The sequence below is a fragment of the Macaca thibetana genome, chromosome 8 (genome assembly GCF_024542745.1).
Source record: "Macaca thibetana thibetana isolate TM-01 chromosome 8, ASM2454274v1, whole genome shotgun sequence".
NCBI lineage: Eukaryota > Metazoa > Chordata > Mammalia > Primates > Cercopithecidae > Macaca > Macaca thibetana.
The window spans coordinates 41584627-41611639 of record NC_065585.1 but is presented as its reverse complement, the minus strand read 5'-3'; the positions used below and the strand labels follow the sequence as shown (position 1 = coordinate 41611639).

The following is a 27013-nucleotide window of genomic DNA, read 5'->3' as shown; positions in this document are numbered from 1 at the left end:
GAGTGCCCACACTTCAGACTCAGGCTCTGTGGCTGCACTGTTCTTGTTCACATTCCAGACATTGGAGCCATTGCCATAGTGAGTTAATTTGCATACTGGGCCTTGGAGCCAAGCTCTTGCTATGCATGCCAGTGCTCTAGGCACCGGCTCAGTCACTTAACGGAGCAAGAACCTGACCTAACCCTGGAGCCATAATAACTCTATGCACATCTACATTCCCATTCTTGGCTGCTTGGCTGCTTCACAAGCATCACATACTATTACCAATATGGCAGTGGGGTTGCCTGTGCCACAGACAACAGTGCCATTTCTGCCCTGGATCTCAGAGTCATAGGTACTCCACACATGTTTGTGCCTCAGGCCTCAGCTCCATGGGTACTTTACAGGTGCCACTCATCTGACACTGTTGCCACCACCACCATGAGTGGGCTCATAAGCCAGACCCAATGTGAAAAGGGACCCCTTTAGTCACAACTTCCTCAGTGGGAGAAAAAGAAATTGGGTGGATCTTAGCAGTCATCACCACTGAAGACTCCAATCCTTCCCACCATTGTGGCCATCCACAGTGTTGGCCGCTGAAGCTCCTGCAGTCTTCATCAGCACTGACCTCAGCTGCCAGAGCTCTACAGAGACAACATAGCTGCACCCTCACTGGTGCCAGAACATCTGTACTCCACTCATGCAAGCACCCTTGTATCCCCACCATAGGGGAAAGTATTTCTGCAGTGAAACTAGCTTATAAAGTCTTGAATAGTTGGTTGCTGTACCAGATGTGCAGCCATCAACATAAAATGACAAGAAACATGAGAAAGTGAGGTATAACACCACCAAAAGAACATACTAATTTCCCACTAACTGATGCCAAATAAATTGAGCTATATAAGCCTGCCTGAGAAAGAATGCAAAGTAATTGTTTTAAGGAAACTCAGCAAATGTCAAGGAATACAGAGAAATCGTTCAACAAGCTCAAGAAAACAGCAAATGGACAAAACACTTTTGAGCTGGAAATTGTAAATAAACAAGCGAACAAAAAAGAAAATCTGGAGGAGAAAACACAATGAATGAAAAATGCAATAGGGAGTGTCAGCAGCAGAATTGATCAAGCAGAAGAAAGAATCGGTGAATTCAAAGACAAGTTACTTGAAAATATAGAGTGAGAGGAATAAAAAAGAAACAAAAAAGAACAAAGAAAGCTTATGGGATTTATGGGACAACATCAAAAAAGCAAAGTTTTGAATTATAGGGGTTTGAGGAGAAGAGAGAAAGGGGCAGAAAGTTTACTTAAATGATAGCAGAACACTTTACAAATTGGGGAAAATATAAATATCCAATTACAGGAAGGTCAGGGAGTTCAGTCAGATTCAGTCCATACACGACCACATCAAGACATGATCAAGCTATCAAAGACACAGAGAGGATCCTGAAAGCAGCAAGAGAAGAGAAGCAAACCACACATAATGGAGTTACAGTAAGGCCAACAGCCTGCTTCTCAGCAGAAACCTTACAAGCCAGGAGAGAATGGGATGATATATTCAAAGTGCTGAAGGAAGTATCTGTTAACCAATACTTTACCCACAAAGCTCTTCTTCAGAAATGAAGGAGAGGTAAATACTTTCCATACAAACAAAAGCTGACAGAGATAATCACCACCAGACCTGTCTTACAAGAAATGCTAAGGAGAGTTCTTCCTAGCTGAAAGAAAAAAAGAAATGCTAAGGAGAGTTATTCAAACTGAAATAAAAAAAAAAAAAAAGAAATGCTTTTGAAGTGGAATGAGAAGGGTGCTAACTAGTAATATGAACACATATTAAAGTATAAAACTCACTGGTAAAAGTAAGTACACAGTTACATTCAAAATACTCTAGTCCTGTAATGGTGGTGTGTAAATCGCTTATAGCTTTAGTATGAAGGTTAACAAACTACTGAAAATAGTAATAGCTACAATAATTTGTTAAGGGACATACAATGAAAAAAGATATAAATTGTGACAACAAAAACATAAAATGTTGGGGAGGGGTGTAGTAAAAGTATAGCTTTAAAAATGCAATCAAAGTTTAGTTGTTATTATGTTAAAATAGTCTGTTACAACTATAACATATTTTAGATAAACCTCATGGTAACCACAAAATGAAAACCTATAGTAGATATATAAGGCTAAAAAGTAAGGAATCAAAGCACACCACTGCAGAAAATAATCTAATCACAAAGTAACATGGCTGGAGAAGGAAAAAGGAACAAAAGATCCACAAAACAACCAAGAGCAAAGTTAGAGGGAAGGAAATAGTAAACTGACAAACCTTTCGCAGGACTATGAAAGGAAGAGAAGACTCCATTAAATGAAATCAGGAATTAAAGAAAAGATATTTCAACTCAGACCACAGAACCACAAAAGATCATAAAAGTCTACTATGAATAATTATACACCAAAAAACTGGATAAACTAGAAAAATAAGATTAATTATTTAACACATATAATCTACCAAGACTGAATCATGAAGAAACAGAAAATCTAAACAGATCAATAATGAATAAGGAGCTAGAATCAGTAATGTTTCCCATCAAAGCAAAGCCCAGAACCTGATGGTTTCACTGCTGAATTTTACTAAACATGTAAAGAAGAACTGATACCAATCTTTCTCAAACTTTTCCAAAATAAATGAAGAGGAGTGAATACTTCCAGACTTATTTTATAAAGCTGGCATTATGCCAATATCCAGACAAGGACACTAAGAAATTAAAAATTTCTTAAACTTTTTAATTACAAAGAAAATAAATTCACAGGCAAATATTCTTGATGAACATAGATGCAGAAATCCCCAACCAAATACTAGCAAACTGAATTCAACACCATATTAAATGGATCATCCACCATGATAAAGTGGGATTCATCGTAGGATACAAGGATAGTTCAACATGCACAATTCTATAAATGTGATACACCACAACAGAATGAAGGACAAAAATCATATGATCATCTCAATAGATGCAGAAAAGCATTTGACAAACCTGAACATCCTTTCATGATAAATAAACTTCTAAAAAATGAGGTATAGAAAGAGTGTACCTCAGGCGTTATATCATAAACTCACAACTAACATCATTCTAAATGGTGAAAGTTGAAAACTTTCCTCTAAGATCAGGAACAAGAAAAGGATGCCCACTCTTACCACTTCTAGTCAATATAGTACTGGAAGCTTTTGCCAGAGCAATTAGGCAAAAGAATGAAATAAAGGCACCCAAATTGGAAAGGAGGAAGTTAAATTGTCTGTATTTGCAAATAATACGATCTTATATACAGCAAACCCTATAGACTCAGCCAAAGAACTACTAAAACTAAGAAATGAATTCACTAAAGTTGCAGGATACAAAATCAACCTACAAAAATCAGTAGCATTTTTGTGCAGTGAGAATGATGTACCAGATAAACAAATCAAGGAAATATCCTGTTTACAATAGCTACAAAAAAATATCTACGAATACATGTAACCAAGGAGGTGAAAGATAAGTATATTGAAAAGTATAAAACATTGATGAAAGACATTGAAGATGACACAAATAAATGGAAATTTCGTGTTAATGAATTAGAAGAATATTGTTTAAATGTTCATACTCCTCAAAGCTACCTACAGATTTAATGCAATCCCTATGAAAATTCCATGATATTTTTCACAGAAGCAGAAAAACAATCCTAAAGATATTTATGGAACTACAAAAGACCCTGGAGAGCAAAAGCAGTTTTGAGCAAAAAGAACAAAGCTAGGGCATAACATACCTGATTCTAAAATCTCCAAAGCTATAGTACCAAAAGAGCATGGTATTATAAACAGATATATAGACCACTGGTACAGAATAGAGAGTGCAGAAATAAATTCAGGCATTTCCAGTCAATTGATCCTTGACAGAGATGCCAAGAATACACAATGGGCAGAGGGCAATCTCTTCAGTACATGATATTGGGGAAATTGCTACTCACATGTAGAAGAATAAAATTAGACCCTTATGTCACACCATATACAAAATTAACTCAAAATGGGTTAAATACTGAAATCTAAGATCTGAAACTCTTAAACTTCTAGAGGACAACATAGTGGAAAAGCTCCATGACATTGGTCTGTACAATGATTTTTTAAGGTATGATCCCAACAGCGAAAGTAGCCAAATGGAATTACATGAAACTAAAAAGCTTCTGTACAGCAAAGGAAACAACAGAGTGAAGAGGCAACCTACAGGAACGGAGAAAATATTTGCAGACCATACATCTGATAAGGGGTTAATATCCAGAATATATTAGGAAGTCAAACAACTCAATAGCAAGAAAACATACAACTCAATTTAACAATGGGCAAAGAGCCAGGCAGGCAATCTCTACTAGAGCTTCTGGCCCAGCAGTCCCGCTTTTGTGTGATTTCAATAGGTAGTTGCAGACTCCTGTTGTCCAGGGAAACACCTGAGTGGCAGGGCAGGTGACTCTGCCTACCCCTGCTGCTGGTAGCCAGGTGGGCAACACCTGCTACAGCTTCCGGCCCGACCATCCCTCTTCTGCCTGAACTCAGCTGGTGGGTGCAGCTTACCCTTGTCCTGGGAAACAACTGTGTAGCAGGGCAGGGCAAGTGGCCCTACCCACCTCCACTGCTGGTAGCCAGGCAGGCAGTGCCTGCTAGAGCTTCCAGCCTTGTGAGCATGTTTCTGCCTGCATTTGCTGAGGGGAGCAATCTCCTGTTGCCCTAGAGACACCTAGATGGCAGGGCAGGCAACTCTACCCACCCCCACCTCTTGTAGCCAGACAGACCACACCTGCTAGAGCTTCCAGCCCAGTGGTCCCACTTCTGCCTGAACTCTGTGTGCCGCCACAATGCCATGTTCCCCTGTGAAGCACTCAGACAGCAGATTAGGGTCAAGCTGGTGAAGATATGGCTTGTCTGCCAACTGTGGCCCCTGCCTGAGGGAACCCTGTGCACCAGAACACCCAAGAAAAGAAATACAGGCATGGAGACAGTAATCGGAGGGGGCTCCCACAAGACCCATGAGCAAACTAGAATCAAAGCCAGTTGAGTGAACCCAGCTTATACCACAATCAAACCCTCAAGGTCATCAAAGAAGATACAAGCCAAAAAAACCCACAAAAAAACAATAAAACAAAAAAAACAACAAACCCATCCAAAGAACAACAACTTCAAACACTGAGGGAACATCAGCCCACACATGTGAAAAAACCAGTGCAAGAACTCTAGCTACTCAAAAAGCCAGTGTCTTCTTACCTCCAAGTGACCACACTGGTTCCCCAGCGATGGTTCTTAACCAGGCTTAAATGGCTGAAATGTCAGAAATAGAATTCAGAGTATGAATAGGAATGAAGATCGTCACCATTCAGGAGAAAGATGAAACTTGATTCAAGGAATCTAGGGAATATAATAAAATAATACAGGAGATAAACACAAAATGGCCATTTCAAGAAAGAACCAAACTGAATTGATAGACTGGCTGTATAATGCCATCACAAGTATTCACAGCAGAATCGACCAAACTGAGGAAAGAATCTCAGATGTGAAAGACCCGCTCTCTGAAATAATTTAGACAGAAATTAAGAACAAAACAAAACAGAGTGAACAAAACCTCTGAGAAATATGGGATTATGTACAGAGACAAAATCTACAACTCATTGCCATCCCTGAAAGAGAGGAAGAGAAAGCAAGCAACTTGGAAAACATATTTGAGGCTATCATTCACAACATTTTCCCAGCTTTGCTAGAGAGGTGAACATTGACATCCAGGAAATGCAGAGAATCCCTGTGAGATACTATACAAGATGACGATCACCAAGACACATAGACATCAGATTCTCCAAGGCTGAAATAAAAGAAAAAATTTTAAAGATGGCTAGAGAGAAGGGACACATCCCTTATAAAGGAAACCCCATCAGGTTAACAGTGAATTTTTCAGCAGAAACTCTACAAGCTACAAGAAGAGATTGGGGGCTTATTTTCAGCATTCTTAAAGAAAAGAAATTCCAATCAAAAACTTCATATCCAGCCAAACTAAGCTTCATAAATGAAGGCGAAATAAAATCCTTTTCTAACAAGTAAAGTCCTTAGGGAATTCATTACCACTGAACCTGCCTTACCTACCTACCTCTCTGGTCCTTAAGAGAGGGCTAAAAATGGAAAGGAAAGGCTTACTGGTCACCACAAAACACACTTAAGTACATAGATCATTGACACTATAAAGCAACCACACAATCAAGTCTGCATTAATAACCAGCTCATTACACATTGACAGGATTGAACCTGCACGTATCAATACTAACCTTGAATGTAAATGAGCAAAGTGCTCCAATTAAAAGGCACAGAGGGGCAAGCTGGATAGAAAAACAAGACCCAATTTTATATTGTCTACAAGAGACCCATCCTGCATGCATTGATACCCATAGGCTCAAAGTAGAGGGATGGAGAAAAATCTACCAAGCAAATGGAAAACAGAAAAAACAGTAGTTGCTATTCTAATTTCAGACAAAACAGACTTTAAGCCAACAATGATTTAAGAGACAAAGAAGAGCATTACATAATGGTAAAGGGTTCAATTCAGCAAGAAGAGTTAACTGTCCTAAATATATATGCACCCAAAACAGGAGCACCCAGACTCATAAAGCACATTCTTAGAGTTCTATGAGGAGGCTTAGGTAATGACATACTAATAGTGGGAGACTTCAAAACCCCACGGACAGTATTAGAGACATCATAGAAACAGAAAATTAACAAAGACATTTGTTACCTGAACTCAACATCTGACTAAATGGGCCTAACAGACAGCTACAGAACTCTTCACCCAAAACCAAGAGAATATACATTTTTCTCATCTGCACATGCCACATACTCTAACGTTGACCACACAATCAGTCATAAAAAAATTCCTCAGCAAATTCAAAAACACCTAAATCATACTCAGCACAATCTTGGACCACAGCTCAATGAAAATAGAAATCAATACTAAGAAAATCGCTCAAAACCGATCAGCCATGAGATGTGTTCTCTGCAGGGGTAGTGGCTGTTCTCCCTGAGTCCCTGACTCCCAGCCCCATGAAGCAGTCCCCATCCTACTACCTTCTGATCCCTGCTGCTTTCTGACCAGCTTTGCTTTTCATCTGTGCCTTTAGGAAATGTTTTCTCAGGCCTTGGCAAACAAGGTACATCTTAAGATTGTGTCCTGTATGTGATCACAATTATCTTGAGTTATGCGCTGCCTCACTGAGACATCCTAGCTAAAATTAAGGCAGTTTTCCCCTTAGGCTTCCAGTAAACTCCCATGGAAAGTGTTCACAGACACAGAAAAAGAAATTGACCAAGTCGGCAGAATTCTTAGTTTACAGAGGTAAAAGATGTACTTTTCATGTAATCCTAGGCCACTGGTATTTGTTAGGATTGAGTGGAAAGAGGTTTCCCTGTTCCTTTAGGAAAGTGAATTAAGAAAGAACAAGTGACAAGAACAATAGGGACTTTTTCTTGATCTCATGTTATCCTTCCCAAAGTAGAAGAGAGATTCCTTCTCTAGATCTCTGTATCTTGTCACACTTTGCTGGCTTTCAACAAATGTTGAATAAATGAGTGAATGAAGATATTGGGAAAAAAAAAGAAAATCGCTCAACACCATGTTGATTACATGACAATTAAGCAATCTGCTCCTGAATGACTTTTGGGTAAACAATGACATTAAGGCAGAAATCAAGAAATTCTTTGAAACTAATGAGAACAATGATACAACGTACCAGAATCTCTGGGACACAACTTAAGCAGTGTTAACGGGGAAGTTTGTAGTGCTAAATGTTCACATAAAAGCACTGGAAAGATTTTAAATTAACAACCTAACATCATACCTAGAGGAACTAGAGAAACAAGAGCAAACCAACCCCAAAGCTAGTAGAAGACAGAAAATAACTAAAATCAATGCTGACCTGAAGGAAATTGAGATATACACAAAAATGCAAAAGATCACTGAATCCAAGAGTTTGTTTTTTGGAGAAATAAATAAGAATGATAGATTGGTAGCTAGGTTAATAAAGGGAAAAATAGAGAACATCCAAATAAACACAATCAGAAATAACAAAGCAGACATTACCACTGACCCCACAGAAATACTAAAAAACCTTCAGAGACTATGATGAACACTTCTATGCACACAAACTAGAAAACTTAGAAGAAATGGCTAAATTTCTGGAAACATACCACCTGCCAAGATTGAACCAGGAAGAAACTGTATCCTGGGACAGACCAATAAGGAATTCTGAAATTTAATTAGTAATAAAAACTCTACCAACCAAAAAAAGCCGAGAAGCAGATGATTCCACAGTTGGATTCTATCAGATTTATAAAGAAGATCTGATACCATTTCTGCTGAAACTGTTCCAAAACAATTGAGGAGAAGGGACTCCTCCTTAACTCATTCTATGAGGCCAGTGTCATCCTGATACCAAAACCTGGCAGAGACACAATGGTGACAAAAAACTTCAGGCTAATATTCTTGATGAACACAGATGCAAAAATCTTCAACAAAATACTAGCAGACTGAATCTGACAGCACATCAAAAAGCTGATGCACCACGATCAAGTAGGCTTTATCTCTGGGATACAAGTTTTGTTCAACATATGCCAGTCAATAAGTGTGATTCACCACATAAACAGAATTCACCACATAAACAGAAACCACATGGTCATCTCAACAGATGGGGAGAAAAGTCTTTCAATAAATTCAACATCCCTTCATGTTAAAAACCTGCAACAAACTAGGCATTGAAGGAACGTACATCAAAATAATAAGAGCCATCTATGTAAAACCTGCAACCAACATTATACTGAATGGGCAAAAGCTGGAAACATTTCTCTTGAGAACAGGAAGAAGACAAAGATGCCCACTGTCACCATTCCTATTCAACATAGTGTGCAAGTCTTAGCTAGAGTAGTAAGGCAAGAGAAAGAAATAAAATGCATCTAAATAGGAAGAGATGAAGTCAAATTATTTCTCTTTGCCAGCTATATGATTCTCTACCTAGAAAACCCCATAGTCTTTACCCAAAAGCTCCTAGATCTGACAAACAACTTCAGCAGAGTTTTAGGGTACCAAATCAATGTACAAAAACCAAAAGCATTTTTATACATCAGCAATGCCCAAGCTGAAAGCCAAGTCAAGAATGCAGTCCCATTCAGAGTAACCACAAAAAGAATAAAATACCTAGGAATACAGCTAACTAGGGAGGTGAAAGATCTCTACAGTGAGAATTACAAAACATTGCTCAAAGAAATCAGAGATGCCACAGACAAATGGAAAAACATTCTGTGCTGATGGATAGGAAGAATCAGTATCATTAAAATGGCCATACTCAACATTCAAATTCAGGAAATACAGAGAACACCACCAAGATACTCCTCGTGAAGAGCTACTCCAAGACACATAATTGTCAGATTCACCAAAGTAGAACTGAAGGAAAAAAGCATTAAGGGCAGCCAGAGCGAAAGATTGGGTTACCCACAAAGGGAAGCCCATCAGACTAACAGCAGATCTCTTGGCAGAAACTCTACAAGACAGAAGAGAGTGGGGGCTAATATTCAACATTCTTAAAGAAAGAATTTTCAACCCAGAATTTCATATCCAGTCAAACTAAGCTTCATAAGTGAAGGAGAAACAAAATCCTTTACAGACAAGCAATTGCTGAGAGATTTTGTCACCACCAGACCTGCCTTACAAGAGCTCCTGAAGGAAGCACTAAACATGGAAAGGAACAACTGGTACCAGCCACTGCAAAAACATGCCAAATTGTAAAGACCATCGATGCTAGGAAGAAACTGCATCAACTAACGAGCAAAATAATCAGCTAACATCATAATGACATGATCAAATTCACACATAACAATATTAACCTTAAATGTAAATAGGCTAAATGCTCCAATTAAAAGACACAGACTGGCAAATTGGATAAAGAGTCAAGACCCATCAGTGTGCTGTATTCAGGAGACCCATCTCACATGCAGAGACATACGTAGGCTCAAAAGAAAGGGATGGAGGAAAATCTACCAAGCAAATGGAAAACAAAAAAGAAGCAGGGCTGGCAATGCTAGTCTCTGATAAAACAGACTTTAAACCAACAAAGATCAAAAGCAACAAGGCCATTACGTAATGGTAAAGGGATCATTTCAACAAGAAGAGCTAACTATCCTAAATATATATGCACCCAATACAGGAGCACCCAGATTCATAAAGCAAGTCCTTAGAGAACTAGAAAGAGACTTAGACTCCCACACAATAATAATGGGAGACTTTAACACCCCTCTGTCAATATTAGACAGATCAACAAGAGACAAGGTTAACAAGGATATCCAGGAATGAATAAAGAAAAAATATGGCCTGGCATGGTGGTTAATGCCTGTAATCCAAACACTTTGGGAGGCCAAGGTGGGAGGATCACTTGAGCCCAGGAATTTGAGACCAGTGAGGTGTGATTGTGTCACTGCCCTGCAGCCTTGGTGTCAGAGCAAGACCCTCTCTCTTAAAAAAAAAAAAAAAAAAAAGGAAAAAAAAGTGCTATAAATGCACAGTGGAATACTATTTAACCTTTTAAAAGAAAGGAAATTCTATCATATGCAACAATGTGAATGATCTCAGAGGATATTATGTTAAGTGAAATAAGCTATGGACAGAAAGATAAATACTGGGCGATTTCACTTATATGTGAACTCTAAAGAAGTTTAATTCATAGAAAGAGAGAGTAGAATTCTGTTTACCAGGGACTCTGTGGTGGGGTTGAAATAAGGGGATTTGTGAGATGGTGAAAGGACACAAAATTTCAGTTAGATAGAAGGAATATGTTCAAGACATATATTGTGTAACATGGTGACTATAGTTAATGATGTATTGTACAGTTGAAAATTTCTAAGAGTAGATTTTAAGTGTCACCACACAAAAAATGGTATGTGAGGTAATGCATTTGTTTTATAGCTTGATTTAGTCATTCTACAATGTATTCATATATCAAAACTTGTGCACCATGAATATATACAATTTATACTACTTGTCAATTAAAAAATGAGGATAAAAAATTCCTGTAAAGCTTGATCCAAAATAGCTACTCAAATGTAAAATGACATACTTTCTCAAGTTATTTTCAGCTTAAAACCCCTTTTACCAGTTATCTCATCTTATACTTGCAATGATCCCATAATGTAGAGGAAATAACATTATTCTTACAGATGCAGTAACTGAAATTTAAAGAAGTTAAGTAACATTCAAAGTTATACTGTGGTAGCTAGGACTCGATCTAGATCTTTTGAATTTATACCTACCTCTTCTCCATAGGAAATTTTGTGTATTAGTTAAGACTGGCATAATGCTGTGTCGAGATCAGTTTACCCACAGAACTCAGAGAATATTTTGTAAGCTAGTATATATATTTTTTTATAATATTGAGGAGCCACTACCAGAGAGTTGAACGTGTTCTCAGTAATTTTGTGTTTTCTTCGTATACCACATGTTTCTATAGGAAAAAAATATATTGATAAAGGTTAGGTTCCCAGAGTTAACCCCAAAACCTACCTAACAAATAGGTAGTTTTAATGACAAAGCAGGGTTTGTCATTTGTTGCAACATTATAGTATTTTATCTACATTAGCTTCTATGGATCATGGCGGGAACCTAAAGCTACTTCTTTGGGAATATGCATTATAGGTTAAAACAACTGATTTAGGAAAGATAATTTTAGAATATAATCAACTTGAAAATTGGATGTGGATAAATAGAGTTAGGATCAGTGGTTTAGGAAATACAAATCAAAATATAAATGTTCTGATTGGAGAGAATTAAATGAAAAAATGTATGTAAAGTACTTAACACAGTGTTTGCCTCAATAAATGCTAGTAGATTCTCAAAAACTGATAGCTTACTGTCTCTCTTCTTTTTACTCATATTACTGATCCTTAGTGATTACTGACACTGCAATATAATCTCCATTCTGTCTCCTGCTGGCTAGGATAGAACTACCTTATCTTAACACCTGACTGCTAAGCAGTGCGTTTTCGAAAGCCCTTTCGAGACTTTTCTGAACTGCCAGCATCAAATATTCCATTCACTGTGAATCTGCTAACTCCTGAGAATTTTATAACGTTACCTGTCTTTCTGGACCTTCTTGGTCAGGAAAAATGTCCGTGTGTTCATTCTGATTTTCTTATTTTCTTTCCCACTTTAGGGAAAAACACAGAGTAAACATAGTTGTGTATTGGTTTTAGACTTTGTGATATTTTAAAATATGTTTTATATATCATTTAGAATATATTTATCACCTGCTGTGTTCCAGGCACTGTTCTAGAAATTTGGGACACTACAATGAATAAAACTATCAAATAAACCCTTGATAATTTCTACCATACAGGAGTTTACATTCTATATCATTGCTATTTCCATAAGTAATGACTGTAATAGTCTTATGGCCGGAATATGTTTTTGTTTTTATTCAACACTTTTCACTTGTAACTAACTGAATTGTAACTCCTTGATTTATAACTAAATTACAACCTTTTCAGTTATAATTTAGGCCTAACCATGCACAATTTTGAAAATGTACATAAATCAAGTGTAATAAAATAATTTCTAGTATTATAGAAAGAGAACTGAAAATGAGTAGTCTGTGCTCCAGTTACAGCTCTCCTGTAAATGAATGTGCAACCTTGAGCAAGTTACATAAATTCTCCCAACCATGGGTAAAATTAAAATTTAAGATTGGGTTGTCTCCAGAGTTCCTTCAGTTATAAAAATTTCTGTGATCTTAAAGTTTTCAACAGGTATGTAAAGTACCTTTGTTTTTTCTTTTTTTCTTTTTTAACAGGTCAGCAAACTAAAATTTCAGTTTATTTTTGGACCACATTGTTTTACAGGTAGGCATTAACTCAAAAAACAAACAAACAAACAAAACCCCCAGCAATTTGAAATTTGATAGACAAAAGAGGAAAAAAAAGAAACCTTGTTTTTATTTTTATTTTAGTTTAGTTTAGAGACAGAGTCTCACTCTCCCACCCAGGCTGGAGTGCAGTGGCGTGATCTTGGCTCACTGCAACCTCTGCCTCCTGTGTTGTTCAAATGATTCTTGAGCTTCAGCCTCCCGAGTAGCTGGGATTACAGGTGTGCACCACCATGCCTGGCTAATGTTTGTATTTTTTGTAGAGATGGGGTTTTGCTATGTTGGCTAGGGTGGTCTCAAACTCCAGGCCTCAGGTGATCTGCCCACCTCGACCTCCCAAAGTATTGGGATTATAGGTATGAGCCACCGTGCCTGCCCCAAATCTTTTATCTTTGGCTTTTTTAACCATTTCATACAAACCAATGACTAAGTAAAGCTAAGTACATACACGAAAAAGTTTACTGGAATGCTTGGGATAAGATAGTAATTTTGTCGTAGGTTTTGCTTTTTTTAAACAAGATTTTTCCTCCTTTGAGATTATAAATATGAACATGGTCACACCACAAGTAAAGTCAGAAGTAGGACAGAGAACAATCCGAAGGGGGTTTGGTCGTTGGAGATCACTAAAAATGGCTGACCCAGACAATATGTACAAAAATATAAAATGTAAATTAAAAATACAAACACATTTCCTTTTTAAAGTACTTTTAAGAAAACAAGCAGGGCCTTGGAAGTTTTAGTTCTTTTTTCTCCTCTGTTACAAATTCTTGTGGTTTTGATTGGGTGGTGGAGAGCACTGCTGGGCCTCTCTCCCCAAAGGTGACCATGTGTTTAGATTCTGAGATGGAAAATGGAGAGGAAATATGTCACGGTGGCCTTCCAAATATTTTTTAACTTTTCTTTCTTTCTTTTTTTTTTTTTTTTTGCTGTCTGATCATCCTTATTTGGTCTATTTTGGTATCAACATCATCATCCTCTTCAGCTGCCCATTTGCCCATAGCAGCCTCAGCTCCCTCATCTTCATCTCCATCCTCTTCCTCACCATTATCTTCTTATTTCTCTTCCTCTTCCTCCCCACCTTCTTCCTCTTTTTCATCTCTCTCATTGCCAGCCTCCTGCTCCTCATTTTCCTAATTAGCCTTCCCATTAGCAGGGGCATCTCCTCCATTTTCTGCCTCCGCATAAGTTCCTTCTCCTTTATGCCCTTGGTGGTGATCTCACAGCTAGTGTCCATGGCTGCTTCATGGTGGAGCATGCCAGTGATCTGATACAGGGAATTAAAAAGAAAGCGAGAGTTCAGGGACTCTGGTGATAAAGCTACAGAGTTTCCTGCTGTGGATGTGGCTGCTGTGAGAAGGGAGCAGGACTGAGAAAAATGCAAAGATAGATTTTAAGAGCAGCCAGTGAGGCTAAAGTATCTTTTCTTTAGAATGCGCTCTTTTCCTAATGACACTGTCAACTCATAGAGGATCCAGAATTTAAGTCTCATTATAAGTTAAAACTAGTGCTAGCACACTGAAGACATTCAATAAATACTTAATGAAATTATAGCATATGTGTTAGATTATAAAAAACTGTGGAATGTCTGAGGTTTTATTCTATTGATAAACTAACAAGTTAGCCTGCCATGGTTTCAAGATGCTGGCAGAAGAAATGAAACTCTGGGTCAGAGATGAAGGACAGTTGATTACTCACAGCAATAATAGTAGGCAGTGTATCATCATTTGTTTCAATTCGGTAAGCTCCTATTCCCACAGGGTGCAATAAAGAGGGCCAGATTATACCTGCACATGCAGTGAGCTGAATTATAGGAGAGGAGCTCTCAGGCTAGGGCGTCAAATCTTTCATAGCTTGTAGTAAGTATGTTTTACTGCCCTTTGACCTAGAAGGAGACATTGTTTTCCAAAGCTGCCCCCAAATCTGTCGCTGAAGCAGAGCTTATCTTCCAAGTGTTTACGGTGCAAACGAGATAGTTCAGAACAGTAAGTCATGCATCTTATAGGACATGAAGAAACAAGGGACATCCATGAATTGCCTTCCAACACAGTATTAGAATTATTGTTATATTAAAGGATAAAATAGCTGGGCATGGTGGCATGTGCCTGTAGTCCCAGCTACTCGGGAGGCTGAGGCAGGAGAATTGCTGAACCTGGGAGGTGGAGGTTGCAGTGAGCCAAGATTGCGCCACTGCATTCCAGCCTGGGTGACAAGAGTGAAACTCTGTCTTAAAAAAAAAAAAGAAGGATAAGTTTAGACTTGATCTTATCTATCTCTACAAACTAAAATACTAGAAACTGATAAACATGTGCCCTTTTTATAAACAATCTTCAGAAGGGAGCACACTCTGAAAGCAACATTTAAGTAAATTCTTGAATGTTGCTGAATACACAGATCGAACAATTACCTGTACTTGCTCATTGACTCAAGGAAAGGATGGAAAAGTAGCTCATATAATAATTCAAGTGTTTTACATATAAAGTAATTGGGCTGTGTGTCAATTTCTGGGGATTCAGAGATTGTTAACACAAGATAAACATAAACATTTGAAATTTAAGATCTGTTTTTAAATTTCAAGAATAAGTTTATTTCAGATATTTCTTTCACCTTATCAAAATTCTTAATGAAAAATGAAACCCCAGATACCGTATTTATGTTATTTTGAGGTTGTGTTAATAAACATCGGTGTTCTTTTTATGTTAAGTAGGAATTGTTAGCAACTTGACTAGTAGTGCTTGTAAATAGACAACAACAACAAATCCTACAAACCAGACATTAGTGAAAACAAACCAACAACCAAAAATTACTATCTGTACCTTTAAATTCCTAAGCATTTTTTAGAGTTTGTTTGACAAACTTAGGTTGGATTTAAAATTTAGCTCAGTGACTCAGTTGCAGCTGTTCCAAATAATTGGTCATGAGCTTTTTATACTAGCTGGCTTAATCTAACAGAGTGCAGCTTCCTGTGGCTTTTTCCTCTCAGTGACCAAGAATCTGAAATATATATATATCTTAAGAGATTATCTTAGTCATTCATATTTAAGAATAACAACTTAGTATAGGCTTAACAAAGAGCAATTTTTATATACTTTTTATTTTAGATAATTTTGATCTGGCTAGATAAAAATAATAGGAATTCCAAATGACTATATATTTTAAAAATAAGAAACATACCCATTGAATCAATTTAGAAAATTCAGGCATATGAAAGAAGTACTCCTTTTGGTTAGAAATAGCTACTTTAACACTTGTTATATAGCCCAGTCACTATGTCTTGATATCTGATTTATTGCTTCTGTAATGATTAAAATTATTTCTCTGTTATGACAGTGGTAGAAGTCAAGAGATACATAAACATTACCAGTTCTTGCCCATCGAAATACATTTCTTGTTTAAAAAACCCCCCCAAACCACAGCACCACTTCTTTTCTCATATCAGCAACAACAAAACTATAGCAACAACAAAACTAGAGCAACGAAACAAAAAAGTGTGCTCCCATTATATCTTGAGTTAATAAATGGTAGCTTCTTGACTGCCATAAAAGTGAGTTAATGCCTACCTGAGTGAGTTATTCAAGATCTTTATATGGGCAGGTGTTTTTTCCCTGTCTTTGTTTTTATGGCCTGTATGAGTCCATTTTCATTCTGGTGATAATGTATCTGAGACTGGGCAATTTACAAAAGAGAGGTTTAATGGACTTACAGTTCCACATGGCTGGAGAGGCCTCACAATCATGGTGGAAGGCAAGGAGGAGCAAGTTACATGTTACATGGATAGTGACAGGCAAAGAGAGAGCTTGTGCAGGGAAACTTGCTCTTATAAAATCATTAGATCTTGTGAGACTTATTCACTATCATGAGAACAGCATGGGAAAGACCTGCCCCCATGATTCAGTTACCTCCCACTGAGTCCCTCCCACAACATGTGGGAATTCAAGATGAGATCTGGGTGAGGAAACAACCAAACCATATAATTCCACCCCTGGTCATTCCCAAATCTTATGTCTTCACATTTCAAAAGCAGTCATGCCTTCCTAACAGTTCCCCAAAGTCTTAACTCATTTCAGCATTAACTCAAAAGTCCACATTCCAAAGTCTCATCTGAGACAAGGCAATCCCTTCTGCCTATGAGCCTGTAAAATCAGAAGCAAGTTAGTTACTTCCTAGATACATTGGGAGTACAGGCATTGAATAAATATAACTGTTGCAAATGGGAGAAATTGGCCAAAATGAGGGGCTACAGGCCCCATGCAAGTCCAAAATCCAATAGGGCAGTCATTACACCTTAAAGTTCCAAAACAGTCTCCTTTGACACCATGTCTCACATCTAGGTCATGCTGATGCAAGAGGTGGGTTCCCATGGTCTTGGGCAGCTCCACACATGTGGCTTTCAAGGGTACAGCCTCCCTCCCACTGCCTTCATAGGCTGGTGTTGAGTGTCTGCGGCTTTTCCAGGCAACTTGCTGTCAGTGGGTCTACCATTCTGGGGTCTGGAGGATGGTGGCCCTCTTCTCATAGCTCCACTAGGTGGTGCCTCAGTAGGGACTCTGTGTGGAGACTCCGACCCTACTTTTCGTTTCTCCACTGCCCTAACAAAGGTTTTCTATGAGGGCCCTGCCCCTGCAGCAAACTTTTGCCTGGGCACCCAGGCATTTCCATACATCGTCTGAAATCTAGGTTAAGGTTCCCAAACCTCAGTTCTTGATTTCTGTGCACCCACAGGCTCAACACCATGTGGAAGCTGCCAAGGCTTGGGGCTTCCACCCTCTGAAGCAGCAGCCTGAGCTGTACCTTGGCCCCTTTTAGTCAGGCTGGAGCAGCTGGGACACAGGGCACCAAGTCCCTAGACTGCAAACAGAAGGGGTACCCGGGGCCTGACCCACAAAACCAGTTTTTCCTCCTAAATCTCCAGGCCTGTGATGGAAGGGGCTGCTGCAAAGGTCTCTGACAAGCCCTGGAGACATTTCCTCCATTGTCTTGGTGATTAACATCTGGCTCCCTGTTACTTATGCAAATTTCTGCAGCTGGCTTGAATTTCTCCCCAGAAAATGGGATTTTGTTTTCTATCACATTATCAGGCTGCAAATTTTTCACACTTTTATACTGGTTCCTTTTTGAAACTGAATGCCTTTAACAGCACCCAAGTCACATCTTGAACGCTTTGCTGCTTAGAAATTTCTTCCCACAGATACCCTAAATCATCTCTCTTAAGTTCAGAGTTCCACACATCTCTAGGGCAGGGGTAAAATGCCGCCAGTCTCTTTGCTAAAACATAACAGTAGTCACCTTTGCTGTAATTCCCAACAAGTTCCTTATCTCCATCTGAGACTACTTTATCCTGGATTTCATTGTCCATATCATTATCAGCATTTTGGTCAAAGCCATTCGACAGGTCACTAGGGAGTTCCAAACTTTCCCATATTTTTCTTTCTTCTGAGCCCTCCAAACTGTTCCAACCTCTGCCTGTTACCCAGTTCCAAAGTCACTTCCACTTTTTTGTGTATCTTTTCAGTAGCACCCCACTCCTGGTACCAATTTACTGTATTAGTCCATTTTCACGTAAAGGACATACCCAAGACTAGGCAATATACAAAAGAAAGAGGTTTAATGGTCTTACAGTTCCACATGGCTGGGAAGGTCTCACAATCATGGCAGAAGGCAAGGAGGAGCAAGTCACATCTTACGTGGATGGTGGCAGGCCAAGAAAGAGCTTGTACAGGGGCAAGTATAAAACCAGCAAATCTCATGAGACTTATTCACTATCATGAGAAGAGCACAGGAAAGACCTGCCCCCATGATTTAATTACCTTTCACCAGTGCCTCCCACAACACATGGGAATTCAAGATGAGATTTGGGTGGGGGCAAAACCAAACCATATCATGGCCTTAAATTGCAGTCCACATTGTTGCACTGCAGTGCCTAATTCTGTTGCATACTCTTGGTCTTAATTCTCCTAGATAGGAGAAGAACATAACTTTTGTTAAGACGTGTACTAAAGTTAATCTCTTTGTTCAACTCATCTGAAGTGTATTTATTTGAAATATGATTACGTGCAAAATTTAACTGATGTAAAACAACTCTATCAGATTCTATACCTTTAAATGAGGATTGTCTTCTTCAAAGTAGTCACCTTGGGAGACTATGGGTTTATTCCAGCCATCTGTCACTGTTGGTATTAGGGTTCTCTAGAGGAACAGAACTAATAGCATAGATGTATGTATAAAGCAGAGTTTATTAAGGAGTATTGACTCACATGATCACAAGGTGAAGTCCCACAATAGGCCATCTGCAAGCTGAGGAGCAAGGAAGCCAGTCTGAGTCCCAAAACCTCAAAAGTAGGGAAGCTGACAGTGCAGCCTTCAGTTTGTGGTTGAAGGTCCAAGAGCCCCTGGCAAACCACTGGTGTAAGTCCGAGAGTCCAAAAGCTGAAGAACTTGGAGTCCGATGTTTGAGGGCAGGAAACTTCCACCATGGGAGAAAGATGAAATCCAGAAGACTTGGCCAGTCTAGTCCTTCCACATTCTTCTGCCTGCTGGCAGCTGATTAGATGGTGCCTACCCAGATTGAGGGTGGGTCTGCCTCTTGCAGTCCACTGACTCAAATGTTAATCCTTTGGCAACACCCCCACAGATACCCAGGAACAATACTTTGCATCCTTCAGTCCAACCAAGTTGACACTCAACCATCACACTGCTTTTATCATTTTTTAGGAATTAGGCATGGTTATCTTTTTGAAGAGTGAGAGTGAGGAGAGAGAGACTGAACGTTATATGACACAACTCTACAGCCTTTTAACCACACGTGTAGAGAAGCCTCATACTGGGGACTTTTACTGGGTTCTATTTATGTTGTCATCTGAGACTTGACAGACATATGGGCTAAAGACATGTATGTGTACAGAAGTTCATTGTTTCTCATTAAGATTTACACTAGCCTAGGAACTACATAGCATCTGTGCCCTGGTTAGTGACAGAATGAATAGTCTAGGTGCAGTTTATAAAAGCTGCCATACAGCAACTCTCTTTAGCTCCAGTGGTCTTTGTTAGATGTAAATGTACTAAAGTGAAGGAGGGAGGGAGAAGGAAATCTGATTTTGTGCTGTTTAATTTTTTTTTTTTTTTTTTTTTGAGACAAGGTCTCACTCTGTTGTTCAGGCTGGAGTGCAGTGGTGCCATCTCAGCTCACTGCAGTCTTGACCACCTGGGATCAGGTGATCCTTCTACCTCAGCCTCCCAAGTAGCCAGGACTACAGGCATGCACCACCACACCTGCTAATTTTCTTATTTTGTTTTAGACGCATTGTTTCTGCCATGTTGCCTAGGCTGGTCTTGAATATCTCAGCTCTAGTAATCTGCCCACCTTGGCCTCCCAAAGTGCTGGCATTACAGTGCACCTGGCCTTGCAAATGTTTTGATCCTATGAAATTTTATGTAATTGTATAAAAAGGAGCAGGTTGAGAAGAACGACATGTAGAATTTTACTGAAGGTGAAAGTCAAGAATAGGTCTACTGTACTGTTGGTGTTGGTGCTGTAGTCTTATGGAGTATCAGTGATGTCAGTGGGCTTAGGGAGGCCTCTGAACACCGGTGAGACGTTGACCCCAGCCACTGTCCAGGTTCTTGACACCTTTGCAAGAAAATTCAAGGACAAGTCAAAGCAAAAGTAAAAAGTATTTTTTTAAAAGTGAAAGTACACACTCAAGAGTGGGAGTATAGGCCTACTCAGGAGAGTATGTTGTGCCCAATGTGTTTGTGGTTTGTCCAAACCAAAAAAAGGTTTTTCAAATTAAGAGGCAGAATGATCATAAGGATTTCTGGGAAGAGAATGAGATTTCTTGGAATTGAGGTGCCACTGAGTTTTATAACAAACATGGGTATACCTGGAACTGTCATGGTCTGGTGAGATGTGGTTTAGTATAATAATGAGTTTATAATTGAACCTGGGGTACAATTTGAGTCAAATCCAGTGCCATGTTAGATCTAGCTGGTCTTAACTGGTATTTCTTATATCCTGTTTGTTAGGGTCTTATTGGCTCCTCTCCCTTCCCCATTCCTCTAGCTGGTTTCTGTGTTCCTTCTATGTTAGTCATGTGAAACTGTTGCCTGGTATTTCCTGTTTCTTCTGTGACCACCCCATATTCCTGTCTCATAAAGAAGTCAGAAAAGGGCTCTCTTTCTCAGCTGTTTCAGGGATACGTTCAAACTTGTCATTTTCTATAGATTTTCAACACTGCTCTGATACCCTTCACTCTCAGCTGGTGACCTGACTTCTGACTTTGTTGGGAAAATGGAGTCTATAACATGTGTACTCTCAGTTTTTCTACTTTCCACTTAATATTGCTTGGATATATTTACGTATATTTGTATTTTGTAGTGAACGTTTGTTGATGACTTCTCCCAGGATAGAAACCTGTTCCTCCTATCTAATCGTATTCTAAATTTCCTAGCCATCTAATTTAGGTGGTAATTACTCTGGAACAAGATGTATGGAATCTTCAAGAGCAAAGATGGTCTTATTCTATATCCTTTCCTATATCCTTGTACTGATTATTCCTATCCTTTACTAACCCTTCATTTTCCTGGCCAATTCTTACTCAGTTATCTCCCTTTCTGTCTCCTCGAATCCCTTCATTGAGATAATTCACATACTGTACAATTCAGCCTTTCAAAGTGTAGAGTTCAGTGCTTTCTAGTATATTCTCAGAGTGGTGCAACTATAACCACAGTCTAATTTTAGACCATTTCATTCTTTTGTTCCTCCTGAAAGAAACCCTGTACCCGTTAGCACTCCCTCCTCCCTTTTCCCTTCCCTCATCCTAGGCAACCACTAATCTTTCTATGGATTTGCCTATTCTGGAGATTTCATATAAACAGAACCATACGGTATGTTGTCTTTTGTGACTTCTTCTTTCACTTAACATAATGTTCTCAAGGGTCATTCACGTCATAACATGTGTCAGTACTTTTCTTCTTTTTTTATTGTGATAAAATGCACATATAAAATTTTACCATATGGCATTTGGTACATTTGCAGTGTTATGCAAACATCACCACTATCCAGTTTTGGAATATTTTCATCACCCCAAAAGGAAACCCTGTGTTCATTAAGTACTCACTCTCCATTATTCCCTCACCCCAGCCACTAATCTGGCAACCACTAATCTCTTTCTGTCTCTCTAGATTTGTCTGTTCTCGATATTTTATATAAATGGAATCATACAGTATGTAATTTTTGTGTGTGCCTGGCTTCTTTTACTTAGAATAATGTTTTCAAGATTCGTTCATGTCATAACATGTATAGTACTTTTTTGTTTTCTTTTATAGCCAAATAATAATCTGTTATATGAATATGCCACATGTATGTGGACAAATGTCCATCAGATGATTTGAGTTATTTCCATTTTTTTGACTATTATGAATAATGCTGTGAACATTCATGTACAAGTTTTTGTGTAGATGTGTGTTTCCATTGTTCTTGGATATATACCTAGGAATGGAATTGCTGGGTCATATGGTAACTCTAGGTTTAAGTTTTTAAAAAACTACCAAACTTTTCCAAAGTGGTTGCACTATTTTACATTCCCACCAGCAATGTGTGAGGGTTTTACTTTCTCCACATCCTTCCCAACACTTGTTATTTTCTCTTTTTGATTGTGTCCATCCTGGTGGGTATGAAGTAGTATCCTACTGTGGGTTTGACTTGCATTTCTCTAATGACAAATGATGGTGAGCAACTTTTCTTGTGTTCATTGGCTATTTTTATATTTTATTTGAAGAAATATGTATTCAAATCCTTGGCCTGGCATGGTGGCTTTTGCCTGTAATCCCAGCACATTGAGAGGTTGAGGTGGGAGGATTTCTTGAGCCTAGGAGTTCAAGACCAGCTTGGGCAACATAGTGACACCCTATCTCTACAAAACAAACAAATAAATAAAAATAAATGAAATAAAAACAAAAAAATTAGCTGGGCTTGGTGGTGTGCCTCTGTAGTCCCAGCTACTCAGGAGGCAGAGGTGGGAGGATTCCTTGAGCCTGTGAGGTTGAGGTGGCACTGATCTGTGATCCTGCTACTGCACTCCAGCTTGGGTGACAGAGCAAGACCCTGTTTCAAAATAAAATAAGAATAAAATAAAGTAAAATAAATTAGAATTATATTTAGAGATGGTTCAATCACAGTTTTATAACCTTGTTTATCAAGAGTGAAAATTGGAAATTATTAAAAGTACTAAAAAGGTAACACATATCAGTGTTTAATGTTTCTGTAACTGTTGGTAAGGCTTACATCTAAATCTGATGCAGAATTCTTAATGGTATTGGAACAATCCTTTTCTCAGCCACATAGTATTCACTGGTACTATAAGTCTGGAAGAGACTGGCTGTGGGTACTACTTCTTGTCTTCAGCTGTAACTGTGATCAGCTGTGTGTGACTGCAATATCAGCAAGTGCACTTTGTATCTTTTCTAGAAGCATTTCCCTAGATAAACAATATGTAGCAGCCTCATGGTTTTATTGTAGCTTATATAAGCTGGTAGCCTATAAAGCAGCTGTAGATTCTTCACTGGATAAGGAGTCTATCAAAACATCAATGTCTTTTGCTGTTTGTGCAATCAGTGCTGTAAGAAGCTGAGCATACTCTTCTGTAGGGTTAGCTGGCTGGTCTTTGTTAATTGCTGTCTGAATATTATTAAAAGAGGCAGGAAGACCACATTGCTGCAACACATCAGTGGCATTACAAAACTGATCTGAAAGTGAGTTCATGGTGTCTTACAGCTGCATGAGCTGATCACCGTGTTCCTTTCGCTCTTTTCACTTTCTTGATGGTGCCCTTTGGACAAAGTTTTTAATTTTGATGTCCAGTTTGTCTTTTTTTGTTTTTGTTGTTTGTGCTTCAGTGTCATATTGAAGGAAACCATTACCTAACCCAAGGTCATGAAAATTACTTTTATGTTTTCTTCTAAGAGTTTTATGGTTTTGGCTTTGACATTTAGGTCTTTAATCCCCTTGGAGTTAATTTTATATGATGTGAAATAGGAGTCTAACTTCATTCTCTTGTATAAGGATAAACAATTTTCTCAGCACTATTTGTTGTAAATGCTATTCTTTCTCTACTGAATAGCCTTTGCACCTTTGTCAAAAATCAATTCATCATTGATACAAGGGCTTATTTCTGGACTTCAGATCAATAGAACTGATCTGAAAAAAGCTAACTTGGATTTTGATACTAATTGTATCGAATGTGTGTCAATTTCAGGAGTATTGCTGTCTTAACAATATTACGTTTTGTGGCTTATGGATATAGGGTGTCTTTCCATGTATTTAAATCTTCTTTATTTTTTTCCCAATAATGATTTGTAGTTTTCAGTATACAAATCTTAACACATCTTTTGTTAAATTTGTACCTAAGTATTTTTTTCTTTTTTATTTTTTTTTTAAAGATACAGGATCTTGCTCTTTTGCTCAAGCTAGAGTATAGTGGTGTTGATTTCAGCTCCCTGTAGCCTTGAAATCCTGGGCTCAAACAGTCTTCCCACATCTGCCTCCTGAGTAGCTAGGACTACAAGCATGTGCTATTACACCTGGCTAATTTTTTTTTTTCTTTTTGCAGAGACAAGGTCTTGCTATGTTGCCTAGGCTGGTCTTGAACTCCTGGCCTCAAGCAGTCCTACTACCTCAGCCTCCCAAGTTGCTGGGATTATAGGTGTGAGTCATCATGCCTGGCTCATGCTATTTTAAACATGCAGTTGTTTTCATAATTTCATTTTGGAAATGTTCATTGCTAGTATCAGAAATACAATCGATCTTTGAATATTGGTCTTGTATCCTGCAATTAGTTTTAATCTACTCAGTTCTTAAGACTTTTGTCAAATATCGTGTGTTCCAGGAAGTTTTTACACATCCTTTAGGACTGCATTAGGTAACCCTTCTTTATGTTGCCCTAAATCCTTCCCCATACCCTAATTATACAATGTACCTCTATGCTGTTTTGTTGCTGTAAGTTTGTTTGTAGACCTCTCATCTAAACTCTTAGATTGGTTTTCAATACTGATGTTGCCAACAAATTCTCCACAAAGAATAGAGTTTTGGAAAAATAACACTAATGAAAAAATAGAGTTAGAATTGAAAAATGTATGAATTATCTCATTCTTTATTACTTATTTGTTCATTATCAAAAGATAAATTTTTGAGTTCTTTAAATGAGTTAGCTAAACTCACATGAATATCGAATGTTCTTATAAATAAGTCTCTCCCATTTCACAAATCCTCTGATGCTTTGCTTCTCTAAAGTTTTCCAGGAAAAAATTTTTGCAGGAGATTGTAAATGTGTTTAGGGATGGAAAAGGTCGATAATGCTCCAGCACACTGGCAATACCTTAGGAGCATGGAATTGTGTTTTATTTACTGGTAGCATAGTCCCCAATTGTTAGTATGGTCCCTGATAACATGATAGGTATCAATAAATTAATTATTGAATTTATGTTTCTACCTGCAAATTTTGAAGATAGTTTGTTCAAAAATAACACATTTATTGAGCACCTACTAAGTGCCAGTCACTAGTCTAATCTCTGTTTTGTATAGTGATTAGAGCTTTCATGGAGCTTAGCTTCTAGTAAGTAGGGAGAACTCAATATTTCCAGATAAAATTTGCAATTAAAAGTAATTGCAACAGCTCAACTACTTTTGCACCAGCCTAAACATTTACTGACAAAAGCTATTGTTTTTACTGTTTTTCCTATACCAATGACTCAAAATAAATATATTGGAACCTTCTTTGACTGCTGTTTACTGTCCTAATGACCAATTGGTCTACTTATAATTTTTCCTTTTTCTTAAGTATCTATATAAATTCTCACTCATTTTTCTTATCTGTTATGATCTGTCATCAGGGTTAGAGAACACAGACCTGTCAGCAGCTATGATGTGTATATGCTTTAGTATTGTGTTTGGCACATACTATGTATTCATTAAGTGTTTATTGAATGAATAAAGAATGTCACTTTGATCTTAAAAACATCATGGATACCTATGTTCAACAAGATAAAATTTCAAATCCCCTAGTATACAACACTCTTAATAGTCTGATCAATTTACCTTTCCAACCACATCTGCATTGTTCCCCTTTCCCACCTTAATACATGGAAGCCTCCTTGAAGTTTCTTGAAAATACTGTAATAGGATGTTAATGGAGATGGAATATTAACTTATCAACTGGGAGTGTAGAATAAGGCTGCCTTCCTTTTTTTTACTTTTGTTGTGGATACTGTGACAACAAATAGTGAAAACCATATTGACACACATAGATTTCTTATATATGGCATATATATTTGTCATATGTATGTTTGTGTGTATATATATGTACCTACTATATGTGTATATATGCATTTCTATTTTTTTTGTGATTTATAGGCAAAAGATGTTATATTAGTACTTTTTGTTTTGAGTAAAAAAACTCACCTTAAACTAGCATAAGGGAAGAAAAATAAATTTATTTGTTCATATGACTGGAAAGTCCAACAGATAACTGGATTCAAAGCCTCAGAGAATATCTTTAGGATTCTTTCCATTGGTCTCTTGGTTCTATTTCCCTTTTTTTTTTTTTTATTATACTATGAGTTCTAGGGTGCATGTGCATAACGTGCAGGTTTGTTACATATGTATACTTGTGCCATGTTGGTGTGCTGCACCCATCAACTCATCAGCACCCATCAACTCGTCATTTACATCAGGTATAACTCCCAGTGCAATCCTTCCCCCCTCCCCCCTCCCCGTGATAGGCCCCGGTGTGTGATGTTCCCCTTCCCGAGTCCAAGTGATCTCATTGTTCAGTTCCCACCTATGAGTGAGAACATGCGCTGTTTGGTTTTCTGTTCTTGCGATAGTTTGCTGAGAATGATGGTTTCCAGCTGCATCCATGTGCCTACAAAGGACATGAACTCATCCTTTTTTATGGCTGCATAATATTCCATGGTGTATATGTGCCACATTTTCTTAATCCCGTCTGTCACTGATGGACACTTGGGTTGATTCCAAGTCTTTGCTCTTGTGAATAGTGCTGCAGTAAACATATGTGTGCATGTGTCTTTATA

At 38.2% G+C, this 27013-nt stretch overlaps 1 protein-coding gene and 1 pseudogene across 40 annotated transcripts in view; one reads left to right on the top strand and one right to left on the bottom strand.

Moving 5' to 3' along the window:
• The window catches only part of RIMS2 (regulating synaptic membrane exocytosis 2), a 752308-nt gene that overhangs the window by 34848 nt on the left and 690447 nt on the right, over positions 1 to 27013 (top strand). The window lies entirely within an intron of this gene.
• Positions 23231 to 25338, bottom strand: LOC126961541 (mediator of RNA polymerase II transcription subunit 21-like; annotated as a pseudogene).